The sequence below is a fragment of the Carcharodon carcharias genome, assembly GCF_017639515.1.
Source record: "Carcharodon carcharias isolate sCarCar2 chromosome 33 unlocalized genomic scaffold, sCarCar2.pri SUPER_33_unloc_1, whole genome shotgun sequence".
NCBI classification, from domain to species: Eukaryota; Metazoa; Chordata; class Chondrichthyes; order Lamniformes; family Lamnidae; genus Carcharodon; species Carcharodon carcharias.
The window spans coordinates 4,393,144-4,414,944 of NW_024470690.1; positions in this window are offsets into that span (position 1 = coordinate 4,393,144).

Genomic DNA, 21,801 nt, shown 5'->3' on the forward strand with positions numbered 1-21,801 from the left:
GCACTCTGGATTGACTGTACTGTGGACAGACTGCAGTGTGGACAGACTGCACTGTGGACAGATTGCACTGTGGACAGTCTGCACTGTGGACAGACTGAACTGTGGACAGATGGAACTGTGGACAGACTGCACTGTGGACAGTCTGCACTGTGGACAGATGGCACTGTGGACAGTCTGAACTGTGGACAGACTGAACTGTGGACAGATGGAACTGTGGACAGACTGAACTGTGGACAGACTGCACTGTGGACAGACTGCACTGTGGACAGACTGCACTGTGGACAGACTGCACTGTGGACAGACTGCTCTGTGGACAGACTGCACTGCGGACAGACTGCACTGTGGACAGACTGCACTGTGGACAGACTGCACTGTGGACAGACAGCTCTGTGGACAGATTGCACTGTGGACAGACTGCACTGTGGACTGACTGCACTGTGGACAGACTGCACTGTGGACAGATTGCACTGTGGACAGAATGTACTGTGGACAGACAGCACTGTGGAGAGACTGCACTGTGGAAAGACTGCACTGTGGACAGACTGCACTGTGGTCAGATGCACGGTGGACAGCCTGCACTGTGGACAGAATGTACTGTGGACAGACAGCACTGTGGACAGACTGCACTGTGGACAGAATGCATTGGTGGACAGACTGCACTGTGGACTGACTGCACTGTGGACAGACTGCACTGTGGACAGACTGCACTGTGGACAGACTGCACTGTGGACAGACTGCACTATGGAAAGACTGCATTGTGGACGGACTGCACTGTGGACAGAAAGCACTGTGGACAGACTGCACTCTGGACTGACTGCACTGTGGACAGAATGCACAGTGGACAGATTGCACTGAGGACAGTCTGAACTGTGGACAGACTGCACTGTGGACAGATGGAACTGTGGACAGACTGCACTCTGGACAGACTGCACTGTGGACTGACTGCACTGTGGACAGAATGTACTGTGGACAGACTGCACTGTGGACAGACTGCACTGTGGAGAGACTGCACTGTGGACTGACTGCTCTGTGGAGAGACTGCACTGTGGACTGACTGCTCTGTGGACAGACTGCACTGTGGACAGACTGCACTGTGGACAGACTGAACTGTGGACAGACTGCACTGTGGACAGACTGCACTGTGGACAGACTGAACTGTGGACAGACTGCACTGTGGACAGACTGCACTGTGGACAGACTGCACTGTGGACAGAGTGCACTGTGGACAGACTGCACAATGGACAGACTGCACTGTGGATAGACTGCACTGTGGATAGATTGCATTGTGGACAGACAGCACTGTGGACAGACTGCACTGTGGACAGTCTGCACGGTGGATGGACTGCACTGTGGATGGACTGCACTGTGGACGGTCTGCACTGTGGACAGGTGGCACTGTGGACAGACAGCACTGTGGACAGACTGCACTGTGGAGAGACTGCACTGTGGACAGACTGCACTATGGACAGACTGCACTGTGGACAGACTGCTCTGTGGACAGACTGCACTGTGGACAGGCTGCACTGTGGACAGACTGCACTGTGGACAGACTGCACTGTGGACAGACTGCACTATGGACAGACTGCACTGTGGACAGACTGCACTGTGGACAGAGTGCACTGTGGACAGACTGCACAATGGACAGACTGCACTGTGGATAGACTGCACTGTGGATAGACTGAATTGTGGACAGACAGCACTGTGGACAGACTGCACTGTGGACAGACTGCACTGTGGATAGACTGCATTGTGGACAGACTGCACTGTGGACAGACTGCACTGTGGACAGACTGCACTGTGGACAGAGTGCACTGTGGACAGACTGCACTGTGGACAGACTGTAATGTGGACAGACTGCACTGTGGACAGACTGCACTGTGGACAGACTGCACTGTGGACAGACTGCACTGTGGACAGACTGCACTGTGGACTGACTGCACTGTGGACAGACTGCACAATGGACGGACTGCACTGTGGACAGACTGCACTGTGGACAGTTGGCACTGTGGACAGACTGCACTGTGGACAGACTGCACTGTGGACAGACTGCACTGTGGACAGACTGCACTGTGGACTGATTGCACTGTGGACAGACTGCACAATGGACGGACTGCACTGTGGACAGACTGCACTGTGGACAAACTGCTCTGTGGACAGACTGCACTGTGGACAGACTGCACTGTGGACAGACTGCACTGTGGACAGAGTGCACTGTGGACAGACTGCAATGTGGACAGACTGCACTGTGGACAGACTGTACTGTGGACAGACTGCACTGTGAACACACTGCACTGTGGACAGACTGCACTGTGGACAGGCTGCACTGTGGACAGACTGCACTGTGGACAGACTGCACTGTGTACAGACTGCACTGTGGACTGACTGCACTGTGGACTGACTGCCCTGTGGACAGGCTGCACTGTGGACAGACTGCACTGTGGACAGACTGCACTGTGGATAGACTGCACTGTGGACTGACTGCACTGTGGACAGACTGCACAATGGACGGACTGCACTGTGGACAGACTGCACTGTGGACAGACTGCTCTGTGGACAGACTGCACTGTGGACAGACTGCACTGTGGTCAGAGTGCACTGTGGACAGACTGCACTGTGGACAGACTGCACTGTGGACAGACTGTACTGTGGACAGACTGCACTGTGGACAGACTGCACTGTGGACAGACTGCACTGTGGATAGACTGCACTGTGGACAGACTATACTGTTGACAGACTGCACTGTGGACATGCTGCACTGAGGAGAGACTTCACTGTGGACAGACTGCCCTGTGGACAGACTGCACTGTGGAAAGACTGCACTGTGGACAGAGTGCACTGTGGACAGACTGCACAATGGACAGACTGCACTGTGGATAGACTGCACTGTGGATAGATTGCGTTGTGGACAGACAGCACTGTGGACAGACTGCACTATGGATAGACTGCACTGTGGATAGACTGCATTGTGGACAGACTGCACTGTGGACAGACTGCACTGTGGACAGAGTGCACTGTGGACAGACTGCACTGTGGACAGACTGTAATGTGGACAGACTGCACTGTGGACAGACTGCACTGTGGACAGACTGCACTGCGGACAGACTGCACTGTGGACAGACTGCACTGTGGACAGAGTGCACTGTGGACAGACTGCACTGTGGACTGACTGCACTGTGGAAAGACTGCACAATGGACGGACTGCACTGTGGACAGACTGCACTGTGGACAGTTGGCACTGTGGACAGACTGCACTGTGGACAGACTGCACTGTGGACAGACTGCACTGTGGACTGATTGCACTGTGGACAGACTGCACAATGGACGGACTGCACTGTGGCAGACTGCACTGTGGACAAACTGCTCTGTGGACAGACTGCACTGTGGACAGACTGCACTGTGGACAGACTGCACTGTGGACAGACTGCACTGTGGACAGACTGCACTGTGTACAGACTGTACTGTGGACAGACTGCACTGTGGACACACTGCACTGTGGACAGACTGCACTGTGGACAGACTGCACTGTGGGCAGACTGCACTGAGGAGAGACTGCACTGTGGACAGACTGCACTGTGGACAGGCTGCACTGTGGACAGACTGCACTGTGGACAGACTGCACTGTGGACAGACTGCACTGTGGACTGACTGCACTGTGGACAGACTGCACAATGGACGGACTGCACTGTGGACAGACTGCACTGTGGACAGACTGCTCTGTGGACAGACTGCACTGTGGACAGACTGCACTGTGGACAGACTGCACTGTGGACAGACTGCACTGTGGATAGACTGCACTGTGGACAGACTATACTGTTGACAGACTGCACTGTGGACATGCTGCACTGAGGACAGACTTCACTGTAGACAGACTGCCCTGTGGTCTGACTGCATTGTGGAAAGACTGTACTGAGGAAAGACTGCGCTGTGGACGGACCGCACTGTGGACGGATGCACTGTGGACAGCCTGCACTGTGGACAGAATGTACTGTGGACAGACAGCACTGTGGACAGACTGCACTGTGGACAGAATGCATTGGTGGACAGACTGCACTGTGGACTGACTGCACTGTGGACAGAATGCATTGGTGGACAGACTGCACTGTGGACTGACTGCACTCTGGACCTGCTGCACTGAGGACATACTGCACTGTGGACTGATTGCACAGTGGACGGACTGCACTGTGGACAGACTGCACTGTGGACAGACTGCACTGTGGACAGACTGCACTGTGGACAGACACTACTGAGGACAGTTTGCATTGTGGACAGACTGTACTGAGGACAGACTGCACTGTGGACAGACTGCACTGTGGACAGACTGCACTGTGGACAGAGTGCACTGTGGACAGACTGCACAATGGACAGACTGCACTGTGGATAGACTGCACTGTGGATAGACTGCACTGTTGATAGACTGCATTGTGGACAGACATCACTGTGGACAGACTGCACTATGGATAGACTGCACTGTGGATAGACTGCATTGTGGACAGACTGCACTGTGGACAGAGTGCACTGTGGACAGACTGCACTGTGGACTGACTGCACTGTGGACAGACTGCACAATGGACGGACTGCACTGTGAACAGACTGCACTGTGGACAGACTGCACTGTGGACAGACTGCACTGTGGACGGACTGCACTGTGGACACACTGCACTGACGACGTCTGCACTGCGGACAGACTGCACTGAGGACAGACTTCACTGTGGACAGACTGCCCTGTGGTCTGACTGCATTGTGGAAAGACTGTACTGAGGAAAGACTGCGCTGTGGACAGACCGCACTGTGGACAGATGGAACTGTGGACAGACTGCACTGTGGACGGACTGCGCTGTGGACAGACTGCACTGTGGACGGACTGCGCTGTGGACAGACTGCACTGTGAACAGACTGCACTGTGGACAGACTGCACTGTGGAAAGAGTGCACTGTGGACAGACTGCACTGTGGACAGAGAGCACTGTGGACAGAATGCACTGTGGACGGACTGCACTGAGGACGGACTGCACTGTGGACGGACTGCACTGTGGACGGACTGCACTGTGGACAGACTGCACTGTGGACAGACTGCACTGAGGAGAGACTGCACTGTGGACAGACTGCACTGTGGACAGGCTGCACTGTGCACAGACTGCACTGTGGACAGACTGCACTGTGGACAGACTGCACTGTGGACTGACTGCTCTGTGGACAGACTGCACAATGGACGGACTGCCCTGTGGACAGACTGCACTGTGGACAGACTGCACTGTGGCCAGACTGCACTGTGGACAGACTGCACTGTGGATAGACTGCACTGTGGACAGACTATACTGTTGACAGACTGCACTGTGGACATGCTGCACTGAGGACAGATTTCACTGTGGACAGACTGCCCTGTGGACTGACTGCATTGTGGAAAGACTGTACTGAGGAAAGTCTGCGCTGTGGACGGACCGCACTGTGGACAGATGCACTGTGGACAGCCTGCACTGTGGACAGAATGTACTGTGGACAGACAGCACTGTGGACAGACTGCACTGTGGACAGACTGCACTGTGGACAGACTGCACTGTGGACAGACAGCACTGTGGACAGAATGCATTGGTGGACAGAGTGCACTGTGGACTGACTGCACTCTGGACATGCTGCACTGAGGACATACTGCACTGTGGACTGATTGCACAGTGGACGGACTGCACTGTGGACAGACTGCACTGTGGACAGACTGCACTGTGGACAGACTGCACTGTGGACAGACTGCACTGTGGACAGACACTACTGAGGACAGACTGCATTGTGGACACACTGTACTGAGGACAGACTGCACTGTGGACAGACTGCACTGTGGACAGACTGCACTGTGGACAGAGTGCACTGTGGACAGACTGCACAATGGACAGACTGCACTGTGGATAGACTGCACTGTGGATAGACTGCCCTGTGGATAGACTGCAGTGTTGATAGACTGCATTGTGGACAGACATCACTGTGGACAGACTGCACTATGGATAGACTGCACTGTGGATAGACTGCATTGTGGACAGACTGCACTGTGGACAGACTGCACTATGGACAGGCTGCACTGTGGACAGACTGCATTGTGGACAGACTGTACTGTGTACAGACTGCACTGTGGACTGACTGCACTGTGGATAGACTGCACTGTGGACTGACTGCACTGTGGACAGACTGCACAATGGACGGACTGCACTGTGGACAGACTGCACTGTGGACAGACTGCTCTGTGGACAGACTGCACTGTGGACAGACTGCACTGTGGACAGAGTGCACTGTGGACAGACTGCACTGTGGACAGACTGCACTGTGGACAGACTGTACTGTGGACAGACTGCACTGTGGACAGACTGCACTGTGGACAGACTGCACTGTGGATAGACTGCACTGTGGACAGACTATACTGTTGACAGACTGCACTGTGGACATGCTGCACTGAGGACAGACTTCACTGTGGACAGACTGCCCTGTGGACAGACTGCACTGTGGAAAGACTGCACTGTGGACAGAGTGCACTGTGGACAGACTGCACAATGGACAGACTGCACTGTGGATAGACTGCACTGTGGATAGATTGCGTTGTGGACAGACAGCACTGTGGACAGACTGCACTATGGATAGACTGCACTGTGGATAGACTGCATTGTGGACAGACTGCACTGTGGACAGACTGCACTGTGGACAGAGTGCACTGTGGACAGACTGCACTGTGGACAGACTGTAATGTGGACAGACTGCACTGTGGACAGACTGCACTGTGGACAGACTGCACTGTGGACAGACTGCACTGTGGACAGAGTGCACTGTGGACAGAGTGCACTGTGGACAGACTGCACTGTGGACTGACTGCACTGTGGACAGACTGCACAATGGACGGACTGCACTGTGGACAGACTGCACTGTGGACAGTTGGCACTGTGGACAGACTGCACTGTGGACAGACTGCACTGTGGACAGACTGCACTGTGGACTGATTGCACTGTGGACAGACTGCACAATGGACGGACTGCACTCTGGCAGACTGCACTGTGGACAAACTGCTCTGTGGACAGACTGCACTGTGGACAGACTGCACTGTGGACAGACTGCACTGTGGACAGACTGCACTGTGGACAGACTGCACTGTGTACAGACTGTACTGTGGACAGACTGCACTGTGGACACACTGCACTGTGGACAGACTGCACTGTGGACAGACTGCACTGTGGGCAGACTGCACTGAGGAGAGACTGCACTGTGGACAGACTGCACTGTGGACAGGCTGCACTTTGGACAGACTGCACTGTGGACAGACTGCACTGTGGACAGACTGCACTGTGGACTGACTGCACTGTGGACAGACTGCACAATGGACGGACTGCACTGTGGACAGACTGCACTGTGGACAGACTGCTCTGTGGACAGACTGCACTGTGGACAGACTGCACTGTGGACAGACTGCACTGTGGACAGACTGCACTGTGGATAGACTGCACTGTGGACAGACTATACTGTTGACAGACTGCACTGTGGACATGCTGCACTGAGGACAGACTTCACTGTGGACAGACTGCCCTGTGGACTGACTGCATTGTGGAAAGACTGTACTGAGGAAAGACTGCGCTGTGGACGGACCGCACTGTGGACAGATGCACTGTGGACAGCCTGCACTGTGGACAGAATGTACTGTGGACAGACAGCACTGTGGACAGACTGCACTGTGGACAGAATGCATTGGTGGACAGACTGCACTGTGGACTGACTGCACTGTGGACAGAATGCATTGGTGGACAGAGTGCACTGTGGACTGACTGCACTCTGGACCTGCTGCACTGAGGACATACTGCACTGTGGACTGATTGCACAGTGGACGGACTGCACTGTGGACGGACTGCACTGTGGACAGACTGCACTGTGGACAGACTGCACTGTGGACAGACTGCACTGTGGACAGACTGCACTGTGGACAGACTGCACTGTGGACAGACACTACTGAGGACAGTTTACATTGTGGACAGACTGTACTGAGGACAGACTGCACTGTGGACAGACTGCACTGTGGACAGACTGCAATGTGGACAGAGTGCACTGTGGACAGACTGCACAATGGACAGACTGCACTGTGGATAGACTGCACTGTGGATAGACTGCACTGTTGATAGACTGCATTGTGGACAGACATCACTGTGGACAGACTGCACTATGGATAGACTGCACTGTGGATAGACTGCATTGTGGACAGACTGCACTGTGGACAGAGTGCACTGTGGACAGACTGCACTGTGGACGGACTGCACTGTGGACAGACTGCACTGACGACGTCTGCACTGCGGACAGACTGCACTGAGGACAGACTTCACTGTGGACAGACTGCCCTGTGGACTGACTGCATTGTGGAAAGACTGTACTGAGGAAAGACTGCGCTGTGGACAGACCGCACTGTGGACAGACTGCACTGTGGACGGACTGCGCTGTGGACAGACTGCACTGTGGACGGACTGCGCTGTGGACAGACTGCACTGTGGAAAGAGTGCACTGTGGACAGACTGCACTGTGGACAGAGAGCACTGTGGACAGAATGCACTGTGGACGGACTGCACTGAGGACGGACTGCACTGTGGACGGACTGCACTGTGGACGGACTGCACTGTGGACAGACTGCACTGAGGAGAGACTGCACTGTGGACAGACTGCACTGTGGACAGGCTGCACTGTGCACAGACTGCACTGTGGACAGACTGCATAGTGGACAGACTGCACTGTGGACTGACTGCACTGTGGACAGACTGCACAATGGACGGACTGCACTGTGGACAGACTGCACTGTGGACAGACTGCACTGTGGACAGACTGCACTGTGGACAGACTGCACTGTGGACAGACTGCACTGTGGACAGACTGCACTGTGGACAGACTGCACTGTGGACAGACTGCACTGTGGACAGACTGCACTGTGGACATGCTGCACTGAGGACATACTGCACTGTGGACAGACTGCACTGTGGACAGGCTGCACTGTGGACAGAATGTATTTGTGGACAGACTGCACTGTGGACGGACTGCACTGTGGACAGACTGCACTGTGGACAGACTGCACTGTGGACAGACTGCACTGTGGACAGACTGCACTGTGGACAGACTGCACTGTGGACAGACTGCACTGTGGACAGACTGCACTGTGGACAGACTGCACTGTGGACAGAATGCATTGGTGGACAGAGTGCACTGTGGACTGACTGCACTCTGGACATGCTGCACTGAGGACATATTGCACTGTGGACTGATTGCACTGTGGACGGACTGCACTGTGGACAGACTGCACTGTGGACAGACTGTACTGTGGACAGACTGCACGATGGACAGACTGCACTGTGGACAGACTGCACTGTGGACAGACTGCACTGTGGACAGACTGCACTGTGGACAGACTGCACTGTGGACAGACTGCACTGTGGACAGACTGCACTGTGGACAGACTGCACTGTGGACAGACTGCACTGTGGACAGACTGCACTGTGGACAGACTGCACTGTGGACAGACTGCACTGTGGACAGACTGCACTGTGGACAGACTGCACTGTGGACAGACTGCACTGTGGACAGACTGCACTGTGGACAGACTGCACTGTGGACAGACTGCACTGTGGACAGACTGCACTGTGGACAGACTGCACTGTGGACAGACTGCACTGTGGACAGACTGCACTGTGGACAGACTGCACTGTGGACAGACTGCACTGTGGACAGACTGCACTGTGGACAGACTGCACTGTGGACAGACAGCACTGTGGACAGACTGCACTGTGGACAGACTGCACTGTGGACAGACTGCACTGTGGACAGAGTGCACTGTGGACAGACTGCACTGTGGACTGACTGCACTGTGGACAGACTGCACAATGGACGGACTGCACTGTGGACAGACTGCACTGTGGAGAGACTGCACTCTGGACAGACTGCACTGTGGACAGACTGCACTGTGGACAGACTGCACTGTGGACAGACTGCACAGTGGACAGACTGCACTGTGGACAGACTATACTGTTGACAGACTGCACTGTGGACATGCTGCACTGAGGACAGACTTCACTGTGGACAGACTGCCCTGTGGACAGAGTGCAATGTGGAAAGACTGCACTGTGGACGGACTGCACTGTGGACAGACTGCACTGTGGACAGACTGCACTGTGGACAGCCTGCACTGTGGACAGAATGTACTGTGGACAGACAATACTGTGGACAGACTGCACTGTGGACAGAATGCATTGGTGGACAGAGTGCACTGTGGACTGACTGCACTGTGGACAGAATGCACTGTGGACAGACTGCACTGTGGACAGACTGCACTGTGGACAGACTGCACTGTGGACAGACTGCACTGTGGACAGACTGCACTGTGGACAGACTGCACTGTGGACAGACTGCACTGTGGACAGACTGCACTGTGGACAGACTGCACTGTGGACAGACTGCACTGTGGACAGACTGCACTGTGGACAGACTGCACTGTGGACAGACTGCACTGTGGACAGACTGCACTGTGGACAGACTGCACTGTGGACAGACTGCACTGTGGACAGACTGCACTGTGGACAGACTGCACTGTGGACAGACTGCACTGTGGACAGACTGCACTGTGGACAGACTGCACTGTGGACAGACTGCACTGTGGACAGACTGCACTGTGGACAGACTGCACTGTGGACAGACTGCACTGTGGACAGACTGCACTGTGGACAGACTGCACTGTGGACAGACTGCACTGTGGACAGACTGCACTGTGGACAGACTGCACTGTGGACAGACTGCACTGTGGACAGACTGCACTGTGGATAGACTGCACTGTGGACAGACTATACTGTTGACAGACTGCACTGTGGACATGCTGCACTGAGGACAGACTTCACTGTGGACAGACTGCCCTGTGGACTGACTGCATTGTGGAAAGACTGTACTGAGGAAAGACTGCGCTGTGGACGGACCGCACTGTGGACAGATGCACTGTGGACAGCCTGCACTGTGGACAGAATGTACTGTGGACAGACAGCACTGTGGACAGACTGCACTGTGGACAGAATGCATTGGTGGACAGACTGCACTGTGGACTGACTGCACTGTGGACAGAATGCATTGGTGGACAGAGTGGACTGTGGACTGACTGCAATCTGGACCTGCTGCACTGAGGACATACTGCACTGTGGACTGATTGCACAGTGGACGGACTGCACTGTGGACAGACTGCACTGTGGACAGACTGCACTGTGGACAGACTGCACTGTGGACAGACTGCACTGTGGACAGACACTACTGAGGACAGACTGCACTGTGGACAGACTGCACTGTGGACAGACTGCACTGTGGACAGACTGCACTGTGGACAGACTGCACTGTGGACAGACTGCACTGTGGACAGACTGCACTGTGGACAGACTGCACTGTGGACAGACTGCACTGTGGACAGACTGCACTGTGGACAGACTGCACTGTGGACAGACTGCACTGTGGACAGACTGCACTGTGGACAGACTGCACTGTGGACAGACTGCACTGTGGACAGACTGCACTGTGGACAGACTGCACTGTGGACAGACTGCACTGTGGACAGACTGCACTGTGGACAGACTGCACTGTGGACAGACTGCACTGTGGACAGACTGCACTGTGGACAGACTGCACTGTGGACAGACTGCACTGTGGACAGACTGCACTGTGGACAGACTGCACTGTGGAGAGAGTGCACTGTGGACAGACTGCACTGTGGACAGACTGCACTGTGGACAGACTGAACTGTGGACAGACTGCACTGTGGACAGACTGCACTGTGGACAGACTGCACTGTGGACAGACTGCACTGTGGACAGACTGCACTGTGGACAGACTGCACTGTGGACAGACTGCACTGTGGACAGACTGCACTGTGGACAGACTGCACTGTGGACAGACTGCACTGTGGACAGACTGCACTGTGGACAGACTGCACTGTGGACAGACTGCACTGTGGACAGACTGCACTGTGGACAGACTGCACTGTGGACAGACTGCACTGTGGACAGACTGCACTGTGGACAGACTGCACTGTGGACAGACTGCACTGTGGACAGACTGCACTGTGGACAGACTGCACTGTGGACAGACTGCACTGTGGACAGACTGCACTGTGGACAGACTGCACTGTGGACAGACTGCACTGTGGACAGACTGCACTGTGGACAGACTGCACTGTGGACAGACTGCACTGTGGACAGACTGCACTGTGGACAGACTGCACTGTGGACAGACTGCACTGTGGACAGACTGCACTGTGGACAGACTGCACTGTGACAGACTGCACTGTGGACAGACTGCACTGTGGACAGACTGCACTGTGGACAGACTGCACTGTGGACAGACTGCACTGTGGACAGACTGCACTGTGGACAGACTGCACTGTGGACAGACTGCACTGTGGACAGACTGCACTGTGGACAGACTGCACTGTGGACAGACTGCACTGTGGACAGACTGCACTGTGGACAGACTGCACTGTGGACAGACTGCACTGTGGACGGACTGCACTGTGGAAAGTTGGCACTGTGCACAGTCTGCACTGTGGACAGACTGCACTGTGGACAGACTGCACTGTGGACAGACTGCACAATGGACAGACTGCACTGTGGACAGACAGCACTGTGGACAGATTGCACTGTGGACAGACTGCACTGTGGACAGACTGCACTGTGGACAGACTGCACTGTGGACAGACTGCACTGTGGACAGACTGCACTGTGGACAGACTGCACTGTGGACAGACTGCACTGTGGACAGACTGCACTGTGGACAGACTGCACTGTGGACAGACTGCACTGTGGACAGAGTGCACTGTGGACTGACTGCACTCTGCACATGCTGCACTGAGGACAGGCTGCACTGTGGACAGACTGCACTGTGGACAGACTGCACTGTGGACAGACTGCACTGTGGACAGACTGCACTGTGGACAGACTGCACTGTGGACAGACTGCACTGTGGACAGACTGCACTGTGGACTGACTGCACTGTGGACAGACTGCACTGTGGACAGACTGCACTATGGATAGACTGCACTGTGGACAGACTGCACTGTGGACAGACTGCACTGTGGACAGACTGCACTGTGGACAGACTGCACTGTGGACAGACTGCACTGTGGACAGACTGCACTGTGGACAGACTGCACAATGGACGGACTGCACTGCGGACAGACTGCACTGTGGAGAGACTGCACTCTGGACAGACTGAACACAGACTGCACTGTGGACAGACTGCACTGTGGACAGACTGCACTGTGGACAGACTGCACTGTGGACAGACTGCACTGTGGACAGACTGCACTGTGGACAGACTGCACTGTGGACAGACTGCACTGTGGACTGACTGCACTGTGGACAGACTGCACTGTGGACAGTCTGCACTGTGGACAGACTGCACTGTGCATAAACAGCACTGTGGACAGACTGCACTGTGGACAGACTGCACTGTGGACAGACTGCACTGTGGACAGACTGCACTGTGGACAGACTGCACTGTGGACAGACTGCACTGTGGACAGACTGCACTGTGGACAGACTGCACTTTGGACAGACTGCACTGTGGACAGACTGCACTGTGGACAGACTGCACTGTGGACAGACTGCACTGTGGACAGACTGCACTGTGGACAGACTGCACTGTGGACAGACTGCACTGTGGACAGACTGCACTGTGGACAGACTGCACTGTGGACAGACTGCACTGTGGACAGACTGCACTGTGGACAGACTGCACTGTGGACTGACTGCACTGTGGACAGACTGCACTGTGGACAGACTGCACTGTGGACAGACTGCACTGTGGACAGACTGCACTGTGGACAGACTGCACTGTGGACAGACTGCACTGTGGACAGACTGCACTGTGGACAGACTGCACTGTGGACAGACTGCACTGTGGACAGGCTGCACTGTGGACAGACTGCACTGTGGACAGACTGCACTGTGGACAGACTGCACTGTGGACAGACTGCACTGTGGACAGGCTGCACTGTGGACAGACTGCACTGCGGACAGACTGCAATGTGGACAGACTGTACCGTGGACAGACTGCACTGTGGACAGACTGCACTGTGGACAGACTGCACTGTGTACAGACTGCACTGTGGACAGACTGCACTGTGGACAGACTGCACTGTGGACAGACTGCACTGTGGACAGACTGCACTGTGGACAGACTGCACTGTGGACAGACTGCACTGTGGACAGACTGCACTGTGGACAGACTGCACTGTGGACAGACTGCACTGTGGACAGACTGCACTGTGGACAGACTGCTACTGAGGACAGACTGCACTGTGGACAGACTGCACTGTGGACAGACTGCACTGTGGACAGACTGCACTGTGGACAGACTGCACTGTAGACAGGCTGCACTGTGGACAGAATGTATTTGTGGACAGACTGCACTGTGGGCAGACTGCTTTGTGGTCTGAATGCAATGTGGACAGACTGCACTGAGGTGAGACTGCAATGTGGACAGACAGCACGTTGGACATGCTGCACTGAGGTCAGACTGCACTGTGAACAGACTGCACTGTGGACAGAATGTATTTGAGGACAGTGTGCACTGTGGACAGACTGCACTGTGGACAGCCTGCACTGTGGACAGAATGTACTGTGGACAGACAATACTGTGGACAGACTGCACTGTGGACAGACTGCAATGTGGACAGACTGCACTGTGGACAGACTGCACTGTGGACAGACTGCACTGTGGACAGACTGCACTGTGGACAGACTGCACTGTGGACAGACTGCACTGTGGACAGACTGCACTGTGGACAGACTGCACTGTGGACAGACTGCACTGTGGACAGACTGCACTGTGGACAGACTGCACTGTGGACAGACTGCACTGTGGACAGACTGCACTGTGGACAGACTGCACTGTGGACAGACTGCACTGTGGACAGACTGCACTGTGGACAGACTGCACTGTGGACAGACTGCACTGTGGACAGACTGCACTGTGGACAGACTGCACTGTGGACAGACTGCACTGTGGACAGACTGCACTGTGGACAGACTGCACTGTGGACAGACTGCACTGTGGACAGACTGCACTGTGGACAGACTGCACTGTGGACAGACTGCACTGTGGACAGACTGCACTGTGGACAGACTGCACTGTGGACAGACTGCACTGTGGACAGACTGCACTGTGGACAGACTGCACTGTGGACAGACTGCACTGTGGACAGACTGCACTGTGGACAGACTGCACTGTGGACAGACTGCACTGTGGACAGACTGCACTGTGGACAGACTGCACTGTGGACAGACTGCACTGTGGACAGACTGCACTGTGGACAGACTGCACTGTGGACAGACTGCACTGTGGACAGACTGCACTGTGGACAGACTGCACTGTGGACAGACTGCACTGTGGACAGACTGCACTGTGGACAGACTGCACTGTGGACAGACTGCACTGTGGACAGACTGCACTGTGGACAGACTGCACTGTGGACAGACTGCACTGTGGACAGACTGCACTGTGGACAGACTGCACTGTGGACAGACTGCACTGTGGACAGACTGCACTGTGGACAGACTGCACTGTGGACAGACTGCACTGTGGACAGACTGCACTGTGGACAGACTGCACTGTGGACAGACTGCACTGTGGACAGACTGCACTGTGGACAGACTGCACTGTGGACAGACTGCACTGTGGACAGACTGCACTGTGGACAGACTGCACTGTGGACAGACTGCACTGTGGACAGACTGCACTGTGGACAGACTGCACTGTGGACAGACTGCACTGTGGACAGACTGCACTGTGGACAGACTGCACTGTGGACAGACTGCACTGTGGACAGACTGCACTGTGGACAGACTGCACTGTGGACAGACTGCACTGTGGACAGACTGCACTGTGGACAGACTGCACTGTGGACAGACTGCACTGTGGACAGACTGCACTGTGGACAGACTGCACTGTGGACAGACTGCACTGTGGACAGACTGCACTGTGGACAGACTGCACTGTGGACAGACTGCACTGTGGACAGACTGCACTGTGGACAGACTGCACTGTGGACAGACTGCACTGTGGACAGACTGCACTGTGGACAGACTGCACTGTGGACAGACTGCACTGTGGACAGACTGCACTGTGGACAGACTGCACTGTGGACAGACTGCACTGTGGACAGACTGCACTGTGGACAGACTGCACTGTGGACAGACTGCACTGTGGACAGACTGCACTGTGGACAGACTGCACTGTGGACAGACTGCACTGTGGACAGACTGCACTGTGGACAGACTGCACTGTGGACAGACTGCACTGTGGACAGACTGCACTGTGGACAGACTGCACTGTGGACAGACTGCACTGTGGACAGACTGCACTGTGGACAGACTGCACTGTGGACAGACTGCACTGTGGACAGACTGCACTGTGGACAGACTGCACTGTGGACAGACTGCACTGTGGACAGACTGCACTGTGGACAGACTGCACTGTGGACAGACTGCACTGTGGACAGACTGCACTGTGGACAGACTGCACTGTGGACAGACTGCACTGTGGACAGACTGCACTGTGGACAGACTGCACTGTGGACAGACTGCACTGTGGACAGACTGCACTGTGGACAGACTGCACTGTGGACAGACTGCACTGTGGACAGACTGCACTGTGGACAGACTGCACTGTGGACAGACTGCACTGTGGACAGACTGCACTGTGGACAGACTGCACTGTGGACAGACTGCACTGTGGACAGACTGCACTGTGGACAGACTGCACTGTGGACAGACTGCACTGTGGACAGACTGCACTGTGGACAGACTGCACTGTGGACAGACTGCACTGTGGACAGACTGCACTGTGGACAGACTGCACTGTGGACAGACTGCACTGTGGACAGACTGCACTGTGGACAGACTGCACTGTGGACAGACTGCACTGTGGACAGACTGCACTGTGGACAGACTGCACTGTGGACAGACTGCACTGTGGACAGACTGCACTGTGGACAGACTGCACTGTGGACAGACTGCACTGTGGACAGACTGCACTGTGGACAGACTGCACTGTGGACAGACTGCACTGTGGACAGACTGCACTGTGGACAGACTGCACTGTGGACAGACTGCACTGTGGACAGACTGCACTGTGGACAGACTGCACTGTGGACAGACTGCACTGTGGACAGACTGCACTGTGGACAGACTGCACTGTGGACAGACTGCACTGTGGACAGACTGCACTGTGGACAGACTGCACTGTGGACAGACTGCACTGTGGACAGACTGCACTGTGGACAGACTGCACTGTGGACAGACTGCACTGTGGACAGACTGCACTGTGGACAGACTGCACTGTGGACAGACTGCACTGTGGACAGACTGCACTGTGGACAGACTGCACTGTGGACAGACTGCACTGTGGACAGACTGCACTGTGGACAGACTGCACTGTGGACAGACTGCACTGTGGACAGACTGCACTGTGGACAGACTGCACTGTGGACAGACTGCACTGTGGACAGACTGCACTGTGGACAGACTGCACTGTGGACAGACTGCACTGTGGACAGACTGCACTGTGGACAGACTGCACTGTGGACAGACTGCACTGTGGACAGACTGCACTGTGGACAGACTGCACTGTGGACAGACTGCACTGTGGACAGACTGCACTGTGGACAGACTGCACTGTGGACAGACTGCACTGTGGACAGACTGCACTGTGGACAGACTGCACTGTGGACAGACTGCACTGTGGACAGACTGCACTGTGGACAGACTGCACTGTGGACAGACTGCACTGTGGACAGACTGCACTGTGGACAGACTGCACTGTGGACAGACTGCACTGTGGACAGACTGCACTGTGGACAGACTGCACTGTGGACAGACTGCACTGTGGACAGACTGCACTGTGGACAGACTGCACTGTGGACAGACTGCACTGTGGACAGACTGCACTGTGGACAGACTGCACTGTGGACAGACTGCACTGTGGACAGACTGCACTGTGGACAGACTGCACTGTGGACAGACTGCACTGTGGACAGACTGCACTGTGGACAGACTGCACTGTGGACAGACTGCACTGTGGACAGACTGCACTGTGGACAGACTGCACTGTGGACAGACTGCACTGTGGACAGACTGCACTGTGGACAGACTGCACTGTGGACAGACTGCACTGTGGACAGACTGCACTGTGGACAGACTGCACTGTGGACAGACTGCACTGTGGACAGACTGCACTGTGGACAGACTGCACTGTGGACAGACTGCACTGTGGACAGACTGCACTGTGGACAGACTGCACTGTGGACAGACTGCACTGTGGACAGACTGCACTGTGGACAGACTGCACTGTGGACAGACTGCACTGTGGACAGACTGCACTGTGGACAGACTGCACTGTGGACAGACTGCACTGTGGACAGACTGCACTGTGGACAGACTGCACTGTGGACAGACTGCACTGTGGACAGACTGCACTGTGGACAGACTGCACTGTGGACAGACTGCACTGTGGACAGACTGCACTGTGGACAGACTGCACTGTGGACAGACTGCACTGTGGACAGACTGCACTGTGGACAGACTGCACTGTGGACAGACTGCACTGTGGACAGACTGCACTGTGGACAGACTGCACTGTGGACAGACTGCACTGTGGACAGACTGCACTGTGGACAGACTGCACTGTGGACAGACTGCACTGTGGACAGACTGCACTGTGGACAGACTGCACTGTGGACAGACTGCACTGTGGACAGACTGCACTGTGGACAGACTGCACTGTGGACAGACTGCACTGTGGACAGACTGCACTGTGGACAGACTGCACTGTGGACAGACTGCACTGTGGACAGACTGCACTGTGGACAGACTGCACTGTGGACAGACTGCACTGTGGACAGACTGCACTGTGGACAGACTGCACTGTGGACAGACTGCACTGTGGACAGACTGCACTGTGGACAGACTGCACTGTGGACAGACTGCACTGTGGACAGACTGCACTGTGGACAGACTGCACTGTGGACAGACTGCACTGTGGACAGACTGCACTGTGGACAGACTGCACTGTGGACAGACTGCACTGTGGACAGACTGCACTGTGGACAGACTGCACTGTGGACAGACTGCACTGTGGACAGACTGCACTGTGGACAGACTGCACTGTGGACAGACTGCACTGTGGACAGACTGCACTGTGGACAGACTGCACTGTGGACAGACTGCACTGTGGACAGACTGCACTGTGGACAGACTGCACTGTGGACAGACTGCACTGTGGACAGACTGCACTGTGGACAGACTGCACTGTGGACAGACTGCACTGTGGACAGACTGCACTGTGGACAGACTGCACTGTGGACAGACTGCACTGTGGACAGACTGCACTGTGGACAGACTGCACTGTGGACAGACTGCACTGTGGACAGACTGCACTGTGGACAGACTGCACTGTGGACAGACTGCACTGTGGACAGACTGCACTGTGGACAGACTGCACTGTGGACAGACTGCACTGTGGACAGACTGCACTGTGGACAGACTGCACTGTGGACAGACTGCACTGTGGACAGACTGCACTGTGGACAGACTGCACTGTGGACAGACTGCACTGTGGACAGACTGCACTGTGGACAGACTGCACTGTGGACAGACTGCACTGTGGACAGACTGCACTGTGGACAGACTGCACTGTGGACAGACTGCACTGTGGACAGACTGCACTGTGGACAGACTGCACTGTGGACAGACTGCACTGTGGACAGACTGCACTGTGGACAGACTGCACTGTGGACAGACTGCACTGTGGACAGACTGCACTGTGGACAGACTGCACTGTGGACAGACTGCACTGTGGACAGACTGCACTGTGGACAGACTGCACTGTGGACAGACTGCACTGTGGACAGACTGCACTGTGGACAGACTGCACTGTGGACAGACTGCACTGTGGACAGACTGCACTGTGGACAGACTGCACTGTGGACAGACTGCACTGTGGACAGACTGCACTGTGGACAGACTGCACTGTGGACAGACTGCACTGTGGACAGACTGCACTGTGGACAGACTGCACTGTGGACAGACTGCACTGTGGACAGACTGCACTGTGGACAGACTGCACTGTGGACAGACTGCACTGTGGACAGACTGCACTGTGGACAGACTGCACTGTGGACAGACTGCACTGTGGACAGACTGCACTGTGGACAGACTGCACTGTGGACAGACTGCACTGTGGACAGACTGCACTGTGGACAGACTGCACTGTGGACAGACTGCACTGTGGACAGACTGCACTGTGGACAGACTGCACTGTGGACAGACTGCACTGTGGACAGACTGCACTGTGGACAGACTGCACTGTGGACAGACTGCACTGTGGACAGACTGCACTGTGGACAGACTGCACTGTGGACAGACTGCACTGTGGACAGACTGCACTGTGGACAGACTGCACTGTGGACAGACTGCACTGTGGACAGACTGCACTGTGGACAGACTGCACTGTGGACAGACTGCACTGTGGACAGACTGCACTGTGGACAGACTGCACTGTGGACAGACTGCACTGTGGACAGACTGCACTGTGGACAGACTGCACTGTGGACAGACTGCACTGTGGACAGACTGCACTGTGGACAGACTGCACTGTGGACAGACTGCACTGTGGACAGACTGCACTGTGGACAGACTGCACTGTGGACAGACTGCACTGTGGACAGACTGCACTGTGGACAGACTGCACTGTGGACAGACTGCACTGTGGACAGACTGCACTGTGGACAGACTGCACTGTGGACAGACTGCACTGTGGACAGACTGCACTGTGGACAGACTGCACTGTGGACAGACTGCACTGTGGACAGACTGCACTGTGGACAGACTGCACTGTGGACAGACTGCACTGTGGACAGACTGCACTGTGGACAGACTGCACTGTGGACAGACTGCACTGTGGACAGACTGCACTGTGGACAGACTGCACTGTGGACAGACTGCACTGTGGACAGACTGCACTGTGGACAGACTGCACTGTGGACAGACTGCACTGTGGACAGACTGCACTGTGGACAGACTGCACTGTGGACAGACTGCACTGTGGACAGACTGCACTGTGGACAGACTGCACTGTGGACAGACTGCACTGTGGACAGACTGCACTGTGGACAGACTGCACTGTGGACAGACTGCACTGTGGACAGACTGCACTGTGGACAGACTGCACTGTGGACAGACTGCACTGTGGACAGACTGCACTGTGGACAGACTGCACTGTGGACAGACTGCACTGTGGACAGACTGCACTGTGGACAGACTGCACTGTGGACAGACTGCACTGTGGACAGACTGCACTGTGGACAGACTGCACTGTGGACAGACTGCACTGTGGACAGACTGCACTGTGGACAGACTGCACTGTGGACAGACTGCACTGTGGACAGACTGCACTGTGGACAGACTGCACTGTGGACAGACTGCACTGTGGACAGACTGCACTGTGGACAGACTGCACTGTGGACAGACTGCACTGTGGACAGACTGCACTGTGGACAGACTGCACTGTGGACAGACTGCACTGTGGACAGACTGCACTGTGGACAGACTGCACTGTGGACAGACTGCACTGTGGACAGACTGCACTGTGGACAGACTGCACTGTGGACAGACTGCACTGTGGACAGACTGCACTGTGGACAGACTGCACTGTGGACAGACTGCACTGTGGACAGACTGCACTGTGGACAGACTGCACTGTGGACAGACTGCACTGTGGA